Source organism: Calonectris borealis, chromosome W (assembly GCF_964195595.1).
Source record: "Calonectris borealis chromosome W, bCalBor7.hap1.2, whole genome shotgun sequence".
NCBI lineage: Eukaryota > Metazoa > Chordata > Aves > Procellariiformes > Procellariidae > Calonectris > Calonectris borealis.
The window spans coordinates 34670198-34687596 of record NC_134351.1 but is presented as its reverse complement, the minus strand read 5'-3'; positions in this window follow the sequence as shown (position 1 = coordinate 34687596).

The following is a 17399-nucleotide window of genomic DNA, read 5'->3' as shown; positions in this document are numbered from 1 at the left end:
TCTGAGCATCGAATGTATCTTTATCCAGAAGGTGCATTTCAGAGAACATTTGTACTGGAAGGTTGTTAGCTACTGTTAGCAATTATTGTTCTGTTTTAAAGATTTTCATCATCCAACTGAGGAGTGGTAGTTATATCATGTGAACAAAGTGACTGGTGACATAATCAGATGAATAAATGTCAAGTAGCCAAAAGAATCAGTTTGCAAAGCATCCACATACTGAAAAATAATTTTTCAGAACTACTTAGTGAGTACTTATGAATAATTCACAAATTATAAAAGTCAGGGTTGGTTTCTAAATGATTTTGTAGACAGAAATTGTTATTTGCCTCATGTTCTGTAATTCCTCTTCACAGGGCTACGGCAGATAATGAATGGCACCTTAGTTCTGCCCTTTCAAGCAATGAATCAGCACAGAGGAGGGAAAGTCTGTGCCACATATTGGGCAGGCACAAATGGATTCTGCTCTGAAGCAAGGAGAGGATCAACACAGGACCAGAAATTAAATAAGCCCACAATTTGACCATAGCTAAGAGGGTCTTCACGACTGGTGAACTTTGGTAGGCGTTAGCATCTTGGCTCGAAAGAATTTTGGTATCTCACTGTACTAAGCACAGCGAGAGCATCAGGGTCATAGAGGCCCAGCAAGATTGGAAGGGGATGGAGGCACATGTTGGCAAAGGGTCTACCGAAAATCCTATGCCAAAGGTAAAGCTTACAATTGTCATGCAAGAAGCACGAATATTGTTGAGGAAGTCCTGTCCATGTATGGCACACACTCCTTACCCCTTTAGTAGCTGTGGCACAACAGAGAACGTGTTACTGAGGGCTTGGCTTGGTGCAGAGGCAACCCAAACCAGTGTGCCCAGTAGCTGGAGCACACTGGACTCTGATGATGCACTGAGAATCTTATTCTATTGAAAGCACTCAGCTGGCTGGAAAAAACACACACAAAAGGTAACACCACATTCTTTTAAACTATTGATATTGACATGAACTATATAACCCAAAGAAACAGTTCTTATATATTAAAGAAACATTACAGTATTTTATTACTTACTGTTAACTTGTTCTGCAGTGATATATAAGTAGTTTGAGTCTGTAAGTAGAAATAAAAGCATCTGCAGGGTATTCCCAAGGTTATAATTTCACTGAGGATTTCTCTGATGTCATAAACTGGAAGAGCTAAGTTGAACTGTTTAGTTATAGGAACCCCAAGATGACAATTATAGCCTTGTAATGCACAACAGGCAAGAATTTAAACATTAACAGCCTTAAGTGGGCCATCTGTGATGATTATACCTTCTCTAAAGACTCAAGATACCAGTAAAATGGTTTTCATACCTACAAAATGAGTTGGGTATTTTAATCTATTTTTGCCATTTTCTCTTTGAAGAAGGAGATGTCACTCTTCATTCAGTCAACAAGAAGGCATAAGTGTTATCCAGTTTAAATTTGATCATAAAAGAAGAGAAGTAAAGTTTGAATACTGTAGCTTTTAAGCTGGCTTGGATAAAATTTCAAAGTGCTGCCACAGTAGTCACATTATCCTTTGCTGATCTCAGTGTTGTAAGACATATCAGAAAATAATCATATAATTCTGACAAAGATAAACCAATGCTGAGCTTACACTGAACATACAGAAAGATCATCAGAGGCACATACTGTTCATATATTTATCTTTTGGATCTTCAACCTAGAATGCCAAATATGGACAGTTGCAGTTGACAAAAAAACATCCTAGCAAAACATTATTATGAGAGCAAGAACAGCCTCCTGCTTGAATCAAAACTTTATTTTCTGTTAATTTTAACAGATTTGTACTGATTTGTATGGGTCATCTTGAAGACTGACACTTTTAATGAATAATTTGAGAAATAAAATGCAAAAGGAAAGGTAGTTTTAGAAAATAAAAGCTATGTCTTTGTTCTCCCTTTACTCGATAATAAAATAAATTATGTGTATCTACATTTACCTTTATGTAACAGAAAATTAAACAGATACAGAATTAGCTAATTGTGGTGGTGCATTCCCCCCCACCACCTTCTCCTGGGCAGCTTGTTGATCTGGGCCACTTGTTGATCTCAGAAATTCCCGTAAAACCTTGGCCTTGGTATAATGAGTCTGGCGGTTAAGCGCCTCTTGACCATATCAGAAACTCTGCATAGCTGGGGTTGGGAATGTACTCCTACTGCCTGGCCCAGGTGTCATACCCTGATACCCTTATCTGAGTCGTAGCTCAAGCGGAACAACACTGAAACCTTGAGAATTTTTAGTAACTGCCAGCTGGGACTGTGGCCAGGATGGAAATTTACAGATGACTAAAGCCAATTATCTTGCAAACCTATAAATGGTGTTCCTAAGTGAGACCCTTTGAGCTCTCCTGGACCACAGCGGGCTGTGCCCAGCATGTCCCTCTGAGTGGGATGCCTCTCAGAGCTCGCGAACTCTCAAGTTTGCAATATTTGGAGGACCGTCGCTGACTGCCACGGGACCTGGGCTGAAACACTCCTCAGCCGAAACGCTCCTCGAGGCTCAACCCTTCACCCGTTGAGAAATGCCAAGACATTTGACGTGAATATTTCACTGAACTCGAGGGGAATTTTTAACAGGTATACCTTTTGTACATTTATATATATATTTCTGTCTGTGTGTGTGTGTGATCTGATTGTAGTAGACTCTACTAACTTACTTTGTAAATGTTAAATTAGTTAAAGATTAAGTGCTGCTAAAATCTTGTGGTCCACCTTAAAACTGTGAATGAACCTTAGACTGCTGCTAAACACATATAATCCCTTAGACATAAACCATTGACCAAGTCTGAGACTAAGAGTGGATCCAGCCACACCTAAGCTCCATCAGGAGTTTAGAAAGCAAGGGGGTCTTCTCTGAACCTTGTGACTCAACGGGAGGGTCTCCCTTACCCTTTTTCGTCCTCGGTCTCTGTATAAATCATTCCAACTCAATTCTAACACGATTTTCCTTTGTATACTTTATCTGTGTAGTAAGTGATAGAGTGAACCTTGCCATCAAACGCTGTTAAGTTGCGCTTTTATAAATTTCTATTAAAATCACTTTCTGCTAATACCTTTGACGGTGATTCTTTAAGTGGCCTCTAAACCATTCATTCGCAACACTAATGAACATGCTTCAGTTGTGTTATGTAAATGATATACACAAAGTAAATTTTTTAGAGATCTATCAGGTAGCACATTGGTGCGCACTACCTTTTATATACAAATTTGATATGTAAGTTAATGTATCTACTGTATATTCTACGTATTACATTTGTGGGGGAGGTGGTGTTCCTGTGTATCTCTGGGGCTAGAAAGGAGAGTTAGAAATTGCCTGCTATGCAGCAGTTTGTTCAGTTTGTTACATTAGCACTTCTCAGAACATCAAACACCTGGCGTGTTTTATTTCTGAAAACTAAGGAAAATCAGCAAGGGTTTCAAGACATCATTTAATAACAGAACTTCTAACTGTCTGCTTTGATTAGGGCCAGAATGTGTCTATATCTGCAATTCTATGTTTATATACACACCCATATATATACTATATATATGATATATGCTATTAAATATGTTTGTTTTACATTAGGTGTATAAACATACTTTTATATATAAGTGCTCAAATTTAGAGCAATTCTGGGTTGATCTTACCCATCATCAATTGCCTAAAGTTCTGTTTGTTTATTCCCTCTCCTTTTTTGGGGTATGCTGTGACCTGCTATCTAATTGGTCTCCAAGATGGACGTATTAAAGAGGGGAGAATATGACAGTGCTTCCAAAAATAAGAACATTTTTCAAGAAGGTTAGATAAGGAAATCACTTAAAAGAAGTGTTATCACACATTGCTCAATCTTTTCCTGATGCTGTATCTATTTTCAACTAAAACTTAATGATGTATTTTCCACAGTGGAAATAGGATTTTGGTTTTAAGCTTTCCTGTTTAGAACAATAAAGACAGTTCAGAAAAATGCATTAATTTATAGAAACTTGTAGCCAAGATGGACAAGGCCAATATTGGCAACAAAACGCTAACTCAGTTGCCAATCTTTTGAAGTAACGTATGAGTGGTTTCCATCAGGGTTTGCATTATGTAATTTACTAAATATTTCAGACTATCCTTTGTCATATTAATTTCTCCAGCAGTTCTCCCATGTCAGAGGCAACTGACTACTAGTCCAGTTATTTATATTTCTAGACTGAATTAACAAAAGCAGCTTTCATGGTTTTCTTCAGTGTTTCATACCACAGATATGCCTGATTGAAAAAGTAAGTTTATACTGAATTGCCACTGAAAATAACTTTTGAATCATTTATGGAAAAGGATTTCACATAATGACTGCATTTGGTAAAGCTGAAAACTGCTTCGTTGGTTTTGTAAGTTTGCGATATTCCCAAGGCCTTGGAATGAACTCACCGGCTTCAGTTGTTCTTGTTATGACATACAATCCATTACATAAAAAAAGTCCTAAAACATATTTCCTACATTGTTCCTGCATTTCTCTAAGGAACAGTGTGTTACAGAAAATAAACATGCAGGAGGATTCAGAGCAGATAGTTATTATGTGTAATCTGTTACGTTTATTTAAAAGATGTTTTTCTTTTCGTAAGCCTGTGATAAACTCCAAGACTGGATCCTGTGAAGTGCAGGGCACCTGGTGATGCTGCTGACTGCACTCACATCTGTTTTCTTCAGTAGGCACTGATGGCACTTGGAAATTTCCATCAAGTATTTAGCACTTTTCAGGATTTGTCCCCACATAAACATGTTCCTAAACATAAAAGGTTCAGGGAAACGAATACAAGGCAATAAAGCAAGCATCTCATAGTTCTGCTGGAAGGAACTCAGAGGACAAGCAGTTGTTATCAGTCTTGATAAAGCCACGAGTCATGAATTTATTCTGAAGCAAGAAATACTTTAATTGGAAAAAAAAGTAGTTAAAGTAGTTAAGCCCAACATCAATTAATGAATGGAATTAATGCCTGAAAAAGGGCAACCCAAGATGGTTTGACAATTGACAGAAGTTGGAGATTAGATGGAGAAATCAGCACTCTAAAAATACCCAAAAGCTGGAGTGGATGACCTAGTCTGTATCTGCCTTTAAGCATTCTTTTATACGAGCCCATAAAAACATAGAAAAGTTGCTTTCTCTGGGTTACCTTGCACCTGACCTCATGGCCTGTCACTTTTGACTATTTAATGCTTCAAATCAGCCCTTACATAGTCAAAAGAAAGAATAGTGAAATAGTAAAAGTGACTACAGCTAAAAGTGGCTCAACACCTCCTTTAGAATCTCTAGAAAATGAAAACAGCTCCCCTTTGTCAAGTATGAAAGGCTATTGTTCTGGGAGAGCAAGAGCCATTAAGCTAATTACACATTTTCATTGCTTTGGTGAAAACTGAAATTTAATTAATACAAGCCAGATGTAAACCAATTTAAATGTGTTCACATAGGGATTTTTTCCCAGTTTAATTGATTTTAAACCAATTTTGTCTGTCGCTGTCTGTCTGTCTGTCTGGCTCTGTCTTTCTGTCTCTCTCTTTCATCACTCTGACTTTCTGTCAGTGGGAGTTATCAACTGTGATTTTCTGCCCCACTGCAAGTGTTTTCTTGGTTAAATATGTCACGTCCTTTAAGTCAAAATGTGTGCAGGCTGAAGTTAATGTCATACTTCCACTATGGTAACCAAACTTATAAAGTCTAAATCATCTGTTTCCATAGTTCCATTTTGTTGGCTCATTTTAAGTGCAAATAGCTGCAAGAGTTCTTCACCTGAAAAATAATTCCTGTCAATTAATCACTCTCTATTCCACAGATATAACAGAATTTCAAGCCTAGTTGTTTTAGGGCTTTCTGTAAGTCTCCGTATGTATTCATGTGTCCTGACATCTGCACTGAAACAGCTGAGGTTGCTGAACCTTTAACACAGGCTGCTTTCCTCCAAGATAATCACTTAGCCACTAAAACAAATGGAGTTTAAAAAATCCAAAGAGAAAATTCTCTATGTCAGAATTTTGTTAATTCTCTGATCAGCAGAGATTCTTCATGGGTGGAAAAGTCTTGACTTCAGGTATTAAAGAAAAGGCAGTAAAATATAAACCTCCCATAACTTGGAAATTTTCTTCCTGTATAGCAAGGAGCAATAAAGAGGTAAAAGTTACAGATATTTGGAAATAATTTTGTACAGCCTAAGAGACTGTTAGACACAATTTTCACTGTGCTCTCCTCTCAGATTGCTGAAGCTTCAACGTAGCAAACATGCTGCTTTACATTTATAATGAAATACAATAAAATAGAGTCAGAAGGTAATTTCTTAGCAATAAATTTGACCTGTAGTTCAAGTAATGAAGGAAGTGGTCAAACTCCTTTTCCCTGTTCTAGAACATCATGGCATTTCCTATCATACTCTGGATGTAATGGATATATAGAGAAATCTTTTGCTTGTTTCTGTATTGAATTTGCCTATTACACTGAAAACTTTGGGTCAAAGACTGCCTGCTAACTTTGTGTTTGTATAGCATTTAATATAATAAGGACTGAATCCTTGGCTGCTGACAAGACACAGACGTAATATACATTGTTGATAATGATAACTTTAAGCTGTGATAAAAATTATCACTCCCAACAGTTTCTCTGGAAAAAGTGGTCCTCAAAATTTGAACTTCTGATTTGTTTATTCAGATGGCACTTACTGATTTTAAAATATTGCCTGTGTTTATCTTAAGTTTGGCTAACTGTGTCAGGCTTAGAGAAAATTTCACTGTAATCAACGTGAGTGTTTCTTTTTTATAGTGTGTACTTTTATGTACATCTACTTTCTTCCTTTTGTCATTATTTTACAGAGCTCTGGGCACTGTCCCAAAGAGCTCACAGCCAAAAAGATAAATAACACTGGGAGAATGAGAGAAAGATGCAATGAAAATATGTTCAATATTTCTGTGTAGGATCTTTCCCTTGGGGCATATAAAAAATCTAATCCACTTCTAGAGATGGTAAAAATTTCAGAAATGTGTTCTATACCTATATTACCATTTTGACTGCAAATGTAGAATTGTAATTGTCTTTTAAAGTTTATTCAGATGTAAAGTTGTAAGGAGCCTTAACAACAATGATTCGCAACTAATTCTGCTATGTTATCTTTTCCCAAATTGCATTCATATAAACTTTCAAGCAGGATCCTGGACATACACAATTATGTTAGCATGCATATGTACTTGAATGTGTTTACAGTGTCTAAAGTGTATTTACAGTTACATAGCCTCACAGACACACACAGACCAATTTTGCAATACTAAAACAAGCAAACAAACTTGTTTTAACCCATTTTATTCCCAGACACCAAATCTAAATTAGCAATCAGTTTAGCTATCTGTAATGACTAGACCAAGGCAATAACAATACCTCTTTATGCTATTCAAAGTGTGTATATAGGATTCAGAGGGAGCTAGATTCAAAACAGTCCCAGGGATGAATACAGAACTAATGCATCATTCTATAGTAACTTTCTCTTGCCATTCCCAGAGCATTCACCACACAAACAATACTACTTTTCATCGAAAGTTAGGTTGTTACTTAAATCTAACACATGACAACATTACTGAGATGTATTTTTAAAGCAGGTGTGTGTTCCCACATTATACTTGTAATGTGGAAATATATTGGAAAATAAATAGTCATGTTCAAGTTTTTTAAAAAAACCTACCTCATCTGTCAATTTGTGTGATGACATCATCAGATGTTCTGCACTTGTTTGCAGCTATTCAGACCAACCTGCCTCACAGTCTAAGCTTTGTGTTCCAGCTCTCTTTACAGGGTCAGCAGGCTGGAAAATTACTACATGCTGTCACAGTTATCTCAGTCAGGTCTTGTTATCATTGTTTCCAAGGAATCCATTCATTCCATTATTTTACGTATTGGGCAGACGTCCTACCACTTAGGCTTGGGCTGCACTAACTTGAAGGGCAAAACGTTAATGGATCACTATTGTTGGCAGAATAGCAGTGCAATACGTGGGAAAAAATACTCAGACAGGTCACTGACAATGGTTTAGGACCTCTAGACTTAGGGGGTAGCCCATGAAGAGTTTTTATGTAAACAAGACTTCAATAAACAAAGAATATCTTCTGTGTCAATATTCATAACCAATAATTATTTTCTTCTTTTTTTCACCCAAAGCAGCATAACTCTTCAGATAAAAAGAGGCAAGAAAGTAGTATGTATGGTCAAAGCCTTTTGCAGAATGAATGTGTGGGATGTGTGCAAGAAACCATACAACCAATCCTGATTTATAAGGGATATTATTGAGCTCCTGAGTGGAACAAAGCAGTTTTATTTTGAGCTTGCCCTACTATCTGTGTGGCTGATAAAAGAGCATGTGATTGTGGAAATTTAAAGATTGTGATCTGTATAGACTATAGCTGGTAAGTAAAAACTAAGATGGAGCATGTCTTTCTCTCTTTCCTGGGCATGGAATTTTAAGGAAATGGATTACGCTAACGACAAATTTTATTTTCTTTTTAGGAAACTGTCCTGGTTTCGGCTGGGATAGGGTTAAATTTCTTCCTAGTGCTGTGTTTTGGATTTAGTATGAGGAGAATGTTGATAACACACTGATGTTTTCAGTTGTTGCTAAGTGCCCTCCTAGTCCAAGGACAGCTCCCATGCCTACTGACTGAGCTAGGTACACAAGATGGGAGGGAACATAATCAGGACAGCCAGCCCAGCTGGCTAATGGGGTATTCCATACCATGTGACGTCATGCTCAGTATATGAACGTAGGCGTGATCCAGGAAGTAGCAATCGCTACTTGGTTATCGGTCAGCGCGGGTGGTCACGAGTCTGTACTCAGCACTGCCGTCATTCCTGTTCTTCGGGAGCTATCTTTTGGAAACTATTAATAATTACACTTTTTACATCTTCACCTCAGAGGATGAATTTAGGGGGGAGACAGGATAGGACACTTTCTCCCACTTGTTCACCTTCCCTTCCATATCTTCAGAAACTCCCTTTTCTTCTATCCTCTTCATGAAGACGTCCACAATATTCCCTGAGAATTTTGAATATCCTTGGGATGTTCAAACAAGCATGTTCATATTGCTATGTCTCCTGAATGTGGTTCAGGCCTTGATTAGAGTTAAACAACTATTCAGGAATACTGTCCAGAGATCAACCCTGGCAACAGACACGGTGACTACTCAAACCCCCACGACAGGCACTGTGGCTACTTCAACCCCCACGACAACCACTGTGGCTACTCAAACCCCGGCAACAGTCACTACAGTTACTCCAACCCCCGTCACAGGCACTACAGCTACTCAAACTTCACCAACAGTCATTGCAGTTACTCCAACCCCCATGACAGGCACTGCAGCCACTCAAACCCCGGCAACAGTCACTACAGTTACTCCAAACCCACGACAGGCACTGCAGCTACCCAAACCCACACAACAGGTACTACACCTGAACCAGAGGACCAAATGTCGCTGATATCCATCGCCCCTGTACAGAAGAGGAAATCTCTGAAGCGGAAATCAGGTCATTTAGAAAGGGATGATGGAAGAGCAGGGCCATCACGAGGAGGGGAGGAGGAAGAACTCATAAATCAGACGGAAACCACCCGATCCCTATCCCTGGGTGAGTTGTGAGATATGCGGAAAGATTTCAGCCGTCGTCCAGGCGAGTGCATTGTTACCTGGCTGCTCCAATGCTGGAATAATGGGGCCAGTAGCCTGGAATTAGAGGGGAAGGAAGCCAAACAGCTGGGATCCCTTGCTAGGGAAGCGGGCATTGACAAAGCAATTGGAAGAGGGACACAGGTCCTCAGCCTCTGGAGGCGACTGCTGTCAGGTGTGAAGGAAAGGTATCCCTTCAACGAAGATGTTATATATCGCCTCGGCAAACGGACCACTATGGAGAGACTCCCCAGTTCCCATCCATAAGCTGATTCGTCAACTGGAGAGCCAAGGAGTGATCAGCAAGACTCGCTCACCCTTTAACAGTCCCATATGGACAGTGCGAAAGTCCAATGGAGAGTGGAGATTAACAGTAGACTATCGTGGCCTGAACGAAGTCACACCGCCACTGAGTGCTGCCGTGCCGGACATGCTAGAACTCCAATACGAACTGGAGTCAAAGGCAGCCAAGTGGTACGCCACAATTGATATCGCCAATGTGTTCTTCTCAATCCCTTTGGCGGCGGAGTGCAGGCCACAGTTTGCTTTCACTTGGAGGAGCGTCCAGTACACCTGGAACCGACTGCCCCAGGGGTGGAAACACAGCCCTACCATTTGCCATGCACTGATCCACACCACACTGGAACAGGGTGAGGATCCAGAACACCTGCAATACATTGATGACATCATTGTATGGGGCAGCACAGCAGAAGAAGTTTTTGAGAAAGGGAAGAAAATAATTCAAATCCTTCTGAAGGCTGGTTTTGCCATAAAACAAAGTAAGGTCAAGGGACCTGCACAGGAGATGCAGTTTTTAGGAATAAAATGGCAAGATGGATGTCGTCAGATCCCAATGAATGTGATCAACAAAATAACAGCCATGTCCCCACCAACTAGCAAAAAGGAAACACAAGCTTTCTTAGGCGTTGTGGGTTTTTGGAGAATGCATATTCCAGATTAAAGCCTGATTGTAAGCCCCCTCTATCACGTGACCAGGAAGAAGAATGATTTCAAATGGGGCCCTGAGCAACAACAAGCCTTTGAACAAATTAAACAGGAGATAGTTCAGGCAGTAGCCCTTGGGCCAGTCCGGGCAGGACAAGATGTAAAGAATGTGCTCTACACCGCAGCCGGGGAGAATGGCCCTACCTGGAGCCTCTGGCAGAAAGCACCAGGGGAGACTCGAGGTCGACCCTTAGGGTTCTGGAGTGGGGGATACAGAGGATCCGAGGCCCACTACACTCCAACTGAGAAGGAGATATTGGCAGCATATGAAGGGGTTCAAGCTGCTTTGGAAGTGGTTGGTACTGAAGCCCAGCTCCTCCTGGCACCCCGACTGTCGGTGCTGGGCTGGATGTTCAAAGGGAGGGTCCCCTCTACACATCATGCAACCGATGCTACGTGGAGTAAGTGGGTCGCACTGATCACACAACGGGCCCGAATAGGAAACCCCAGTCGCCCAGGAATCTTGGGGGTGATCACGAACTGGCCAGAAGGCAAAGATTTTGGAATATCCCCAGAGGAGGAGGTGACACATGCTGAAGAGGCCCCACTGTATAATAAACTACCAGAAAACGAGAAGCAATATGCCCTGTTCACTGATGGGTCCTGTCGCCTTGTGGGAAAGCATCAAAGATGGAAGGCTGCTGTACTGAGTCCTATACGACAAGTTGCAGAAACTGCTGAAGGAGAAGGTGAGTCGAGCCAGTTTGCAGAGGTGAAAGCCATCCAGCTGGCCTTGGACATTGCTGAACGAGAAAAATGGCCAGTACTTTGTCTCTATACTGACTCATGGATGGTGGCAAATGCCCTGTGGGGGTGGTTGCAGCAGTGGAAGCAGAACAACTGGCAGCGCAGAGGTCAACCCATCTGGGCTGCCGCCTTGTGGCAAGATATTGCTGCCCAGGTAGGGAACCTGGTTGTAAAAGTACGTCACGTAGATGCTCACGTACCCAAGAGTTGGGCCACTGAAGAACATCAAAACAACCAGCAGGTGGACCAGGCTGCTAAGATTGAAGTGGCTCAGGTGGATCTGGACTGGCAACATAAGGGTGAATTATTTATAGCTTGGTGGGCCCATGACACCTCAGGCCATCAAGGAAGAGATGCAACATACAGATGGGCTCGTGATCGAGGGGTGGACTTGACCATGGACACTATTGCACAGGTTATCCATGAATGTGAAACATGTGCTGCAATCAAGCAAGCCAAGCGAGTAAGGCCTCTTTGGTATGGAGAATGATGGCTGAAATATAAATATGGGGAGGCTTAGCAGATTGATTATATCACACTCCCACAAACCCACCACGGTAAGCGCTATGTGCTCACCATGGAGGAAGCAACCACCGGCTGGCTGGAAACATACCCTGTGCCCCATGCCACTGCCCGGAACACCATCCTGGGCCTTGAAAAGCAAGTCCTATGGTGACATGGCACCCCAGAAAGAATTGAGTCAGACAAATGGGACTCATTTCCGAAACTGTGGAGAAGAATTGTGGAGTTGGGAGTTTCGGCCAAGATAAGACAGGAATTCGGCCTGTGCGCTGAGAACTAGCAGACGCGCACATACACCTGAGATAAGACCTGAACACCTGGCTTAGTTTTCTCCTCTGTAAGGAAACTGAAAACATCAGTGCACTTGGTGGGTGATGCGAAAGGATGGGGAAGTCTGGTGTGTACCTCAAGGGGATTTAATTTTGGGTGAAAATAGCCAATGAACTGAATTTTATGATGTTAGTTACTATATAATACTGTATGTCATCACTTCTATGGTTACTATATGCCATATTAACAGTATTACAGTAAGAGTCACCCAGATTAATGTAGGATGAACTCCGATGAAACTGAGCAAAGTGCAACGATGATAGAACCGGATGAGCGCCCTGAACTGGCCTCAGCATGCAACAGTCCAACACCACACACCATCCCTCCTGCCCTGAAAGATTGTTATGACAGATGGAGCCCAAATTCATGGACTAAATGAACTCAACGGACATTTTAGAGGGAAGTCCCATGGACTAAGGGAATGATATCTGTGTATGTGTATATATATCAAAAGGCAGGAAAAGTGGTGATGACTAGTTGGAATGTATTGGAAAATGTGAGACCTGGGCATGATGTAGATGGTATAGAATAAGGGGTGGATATTGTCCTTGTTCCGGCTGGGACAGGGTTAACTTTCTTCCCAGTAGCCTGGGGGGTGTGCTGTGTTTTGGGTTCGGTGTGAAAGGAGCGTTGATGGCCCATTGATGCTTTGGCTGTTGCTGGGTGATGCTTGCACTGGGAGGGGGGAGCACAGCCGGGGTGGTGGACCCAGCTGGCCAGTGGGGTATTCTATACCATGTGACATCATGCTCAGTATAAAAACCAGGTGTGTGGGGGGGCTCGCCCCCCATTCGTGACACACGGTTGGTGGTCGGTGAGCAGTTGCGTTGTGCATCGCCTGCTTTGTATATTCTCTTATTGTTGTTGTTCTCATTGTTATTATTACTGTTCTACTTTGTTTTATTTCAATTATTAAACTGTTTTTATCTCAACCCGGGAGTTTTCCTACTTGTGCCCTCCCGATTCTCTCCCCCATCCCACCAGAGTGGGGGGTGAGCGAGCGACTGCGTGAGGTTTATTTGCTGGCTGGGGTTAAACCACGACACCCGGCTATGCTCCCTCCCAGCTTCTTGTGCACCTGGCAGCGCATGGGAAGTTGAAAAGTCCTTGACTAGGAGGGTACTTAGCAACAACTAAAAACATCAGTGTGTTATCAACATTCTTCTCATACTACATCCAAAACACAGCACTAGGAAGAAATTTAACCCTATCCCAGCCAAAACCAGGACAGTATCCACCCCTTATTCTATACCATCTACGTCATGCCTAGGTCTCACATTTTCCAATACATTCCAATTAATCACCAACACCTTTCTTGTCTTTTGATATATACACATAGATATCATTCCCTTAGTCTATGGGCTATCCCTCTAAAATGTCCATTGAGTTCATTTAGTCCATGACTTTGGGCTCCATCTGTCATAACAGTCTTTTAGGGCCAGAGAGATGGTGTGTGGTATTGGATTGTTGCATGCTGAAGCCAGTTCTGGTTCCATTTGGTTTCATCAGAGTTTATTCTTCATTAACCTGGGTGATTTTTACTGCAATACTGTTGATAGCAACCATAGGAATGATGACATAAAATATCATATAACAATTAACACCCAGGTCCTTCAGCAAAAGCAATCCCACGGATAGGTTTTCCCTGGCCAGAGGCAGGAGTAACCCAGACTGTCTTCCCCAGCATATTTCTCATATGCACTACGGGGACTTTATCCCCCTCTACAGTACGTAAGGGTTTGGATTGGGCAGGGCCAGATCGAGTGACAGATCCCCTAGTGTTGACTAACCAGGTGGCTTTTGCTAAATGTGTATCCCAATGCTTCAATGTCCCACCACCCATTGCCCTCAGTGTTGTCTTTAGCAGCCCATTGTATCGTTCGATTTTCCCAGAGGCTGGTGCATGGTAGGGGATATGATAGACCCACTCAATGCCATGCTCTTTGGCCCAGGTGTCGATGAGGGTGTTTCGGAAATGAGTCCCATTGTCTGACTCAATTCTTTCTGGGGTGCCATGTACCATAAGACTTGCTTTTCAAGGCCCAGGATGGTGTTCCTGGCAGTAGCATGGGGCACAGGATATGGTTCCAGCCATCCTGTGGTTGCTTCCACCATGGCGAGCACATAGCGCTTGCCGTGGTGGGTTTGTGGGAGTGTGATATAATCAATCTGCCAAGCCTCCCCATATTTATATTTCAACCATCGTCCTCCATACCAGAGAGGCTTTACTCGCTTGGCTTGCTGGATTGCAGCACGTTTCACATTCATGGATAACCTGTGCAATAGTGTCCATGGTCAAGTCCACCCCTCGATCACGAGCCCATCTGTATGTTGCATCTCTTCCTTGATGGCCTGAGGTGTCATGGGCCCACCAAGCTATAAATAATTCACCCTTATGTTGCCAGTCCAGATCCACCTAAGCCACTTCAATCTTAGCAGCCTGGTCCACCTGCTGGTTGTTTTGGTGTTCTTCAGTGGCCCAACTCTTGGGTACGTGAGCATCTACGTGACGTACTTTTACAACCAGGTTCCCTACCTGGGCAGCAATATCTTGCCACAAGGCGGCAGCCCAGATGGGTTGACCTCTGCGCTGCCAGTTGTTCTGCTTCCACTGCTGCAACCACCCCCACAGGGCATTTGCCACCATCCATGAGTCAGTATAGAGACAAAGTACTGGCCATTTTTCTCGTTCAGCAATGTCCAAGGCCAGCTGGATGGCTTTCACCTCTGCAAACTGACTCGACTCACCTTCTCCTTCAGCAGTTTCTGCCACTTGGCGTATAGGATTCCATACAGCAGCTTTCCACCTCCGATGCTTTCCCACAAGGCGACAGGACCCATCAGTGAACAGGGCATATTGCTTCTAATTTTCTGGTAGTTTATTATACAGTGGGGCCTCTTCAGCACGCGTCACCTCCTCCTCTGGGGATATTCCAAAATCTTTGCCTTCTGGCCAGTTCGTGATCACTTCCAAGATTCCTGGGCGACTGGGGTTTCGTATTCGGGCCCACTGTCAGATAAGTGCGACCCACTGACTCCATGTAGCATCGGTTGCATGATGTGTAGAGGGGACCCTCCCTTTGAACATCAAGCCCAGCACTGGCAGTCGGGATGCCAGGAGGAGCTGTGCTTCAGTACCAACCACTTCCGAAGCAGCTCAAACCCCTTCATATGCTGCCAATATCTCCTTCTCAGTTGGAGTGTAGTGGGCCTCGGATCCTCTGTATCCCCAACTCCAGAACCCTAAGGGTCGACCTCGAGTCTCCCCTGGTGCTTTCTGCCAGAGGCTCCAGGTAGGGCCATTCACCCCGGCTGCGGTGTAGAGCACGTTCTTCACATCTTGTCCTGCCCAGACTGGCCCAAGGGCTACTGCCTGAACTATCTCCCGTTTAATTTGTTCAAAGGCTTGTCATTGCTCAGGGCCCCATTTGAAATCGTTCTTCTTCCTGGTCACGTGATAGAGGGGGCTTACAATCAGGCTGTAATCAGGAATATGCATTCTCCAAAACCCCACAACGCCTAAGAAAGCTTGTCTTTCCTTTTTGCTAGTTGGTGGGGACATGGCTGTTATTTTGTTGATCACATTCATTGGGATCTGACGACGTCCATCTTGCCATTTTATTCCTAAAAACTGGATCTCCTGTGCAGGTCCCTTGACCTTACTTTGTTTTATGGCAAAACCGGCCTTCAGAAGGATTTGGACTATTCTCTCCCCTTTCTCAAAAACTTCTGCTGTGTTGCCCCATACAATGATGGCATCAATGTATTGCAGGTGTTCCGGAGCCTTACCCTGTTCCAGTGCGGTGTGGATCAGTCCATGGCAAATGGTAGGGCTGTGTTTCCACCCCTGGGGCAGTCGATTCCAGGTGTACTGGACGCCCCTCCAAGTGAAAGCAAACTGTGGCCTGCACTCTGCCGCCAAAGGGATGGAGAAGAACGCATTAGCGATATTCATTGTGGCATACCACTTGGCTGCCTTTGACTCCAGTTCATATTGGAGTTCTAGCATGTCCGGCATGGCAGCACTCCGTGGCGGCATGACTTTGTTCAGGCCACGATAGTCTACTGTTAATCTCCACTCTCCATTGGACTTTCGCACTGTCCATATGGGACTGTTAAAGGGTGAGCGAGTCTTGCTGATCTCTCCTTGGCTCTCCAGTCGTCGAATCAGCTTATGGGTGGGAAGCAGGGAGTCTCGGTTGGTGCGATATTGCCACCGGTGCACTGTTGTGGTAGCGATTGGTACCTGATGTTATTCAACCCTCAGTAATCCCACAACAGAAGGGTCCTCCGAGAGACCAGGCAAGGTGGACAGCTGTTTAATTTCCTCCGTCTCCAGGGCAGCTATACCAAAAGCCCACCGGTACCCTTTTGGGTCCTTGAAATACCCTCTCCTGAGGTAGTCTATGCCAAGGATGCACGGAGCCTCTGGGCCAGTCACAATGGGGTGCTTCTGCCACTCCTTCCCGGTTAGGCTCACTTCGGCCTCCAATACAGTGAACTCTTGGGATCCCCCTGTCACTCCAGAAATACAAATGGGTTCTGCCCCTTTATAGCTTGATGGCATCAGGGTACACTGTGCACCGGTGTCTACGAGAGCCTTATACTCCTGTGGGTCTGATGTGCCAGGCCATCGAATCCACACAGTCCAGTAAACCCGGTTGTCCCTTTTCTCCACCTGGCCCGTTCTGGTCATAGAATCCATCTCTCACTTCTTGCAAACACAAGTCAAGAACTTCTTCATCGCAATTACAATCCAAAGTAAGATCAGCCCTTCTGCTCTGTCTGGGGAACTGTTCACTGGAAACTGGACCGTCGTGAGACAGGTTTTTCCTGAAAACTGGAGCAGCATTTTTCCTGGGAGAACCCCCTTGTGTCATTGTTTTTCCTTGCAACTCTCGTACACGTGCCTCTAGGATGAAGGTAGGTTTTCCATCCCACTGCCTCATGTCCTCTCCGTGGTCACGCAGGTAAAACCACAGGGTGCCCCGTGGTGTGTACTTTCTATATCCTCTCTCTTGAGGAGAAAAACGCTGACTCCTAATGGCTGAGATACTGGTCCGTACAGGCGGAGAATAGGACATATCCTCTTTGAGTTGTTGGACCTCCCGGGA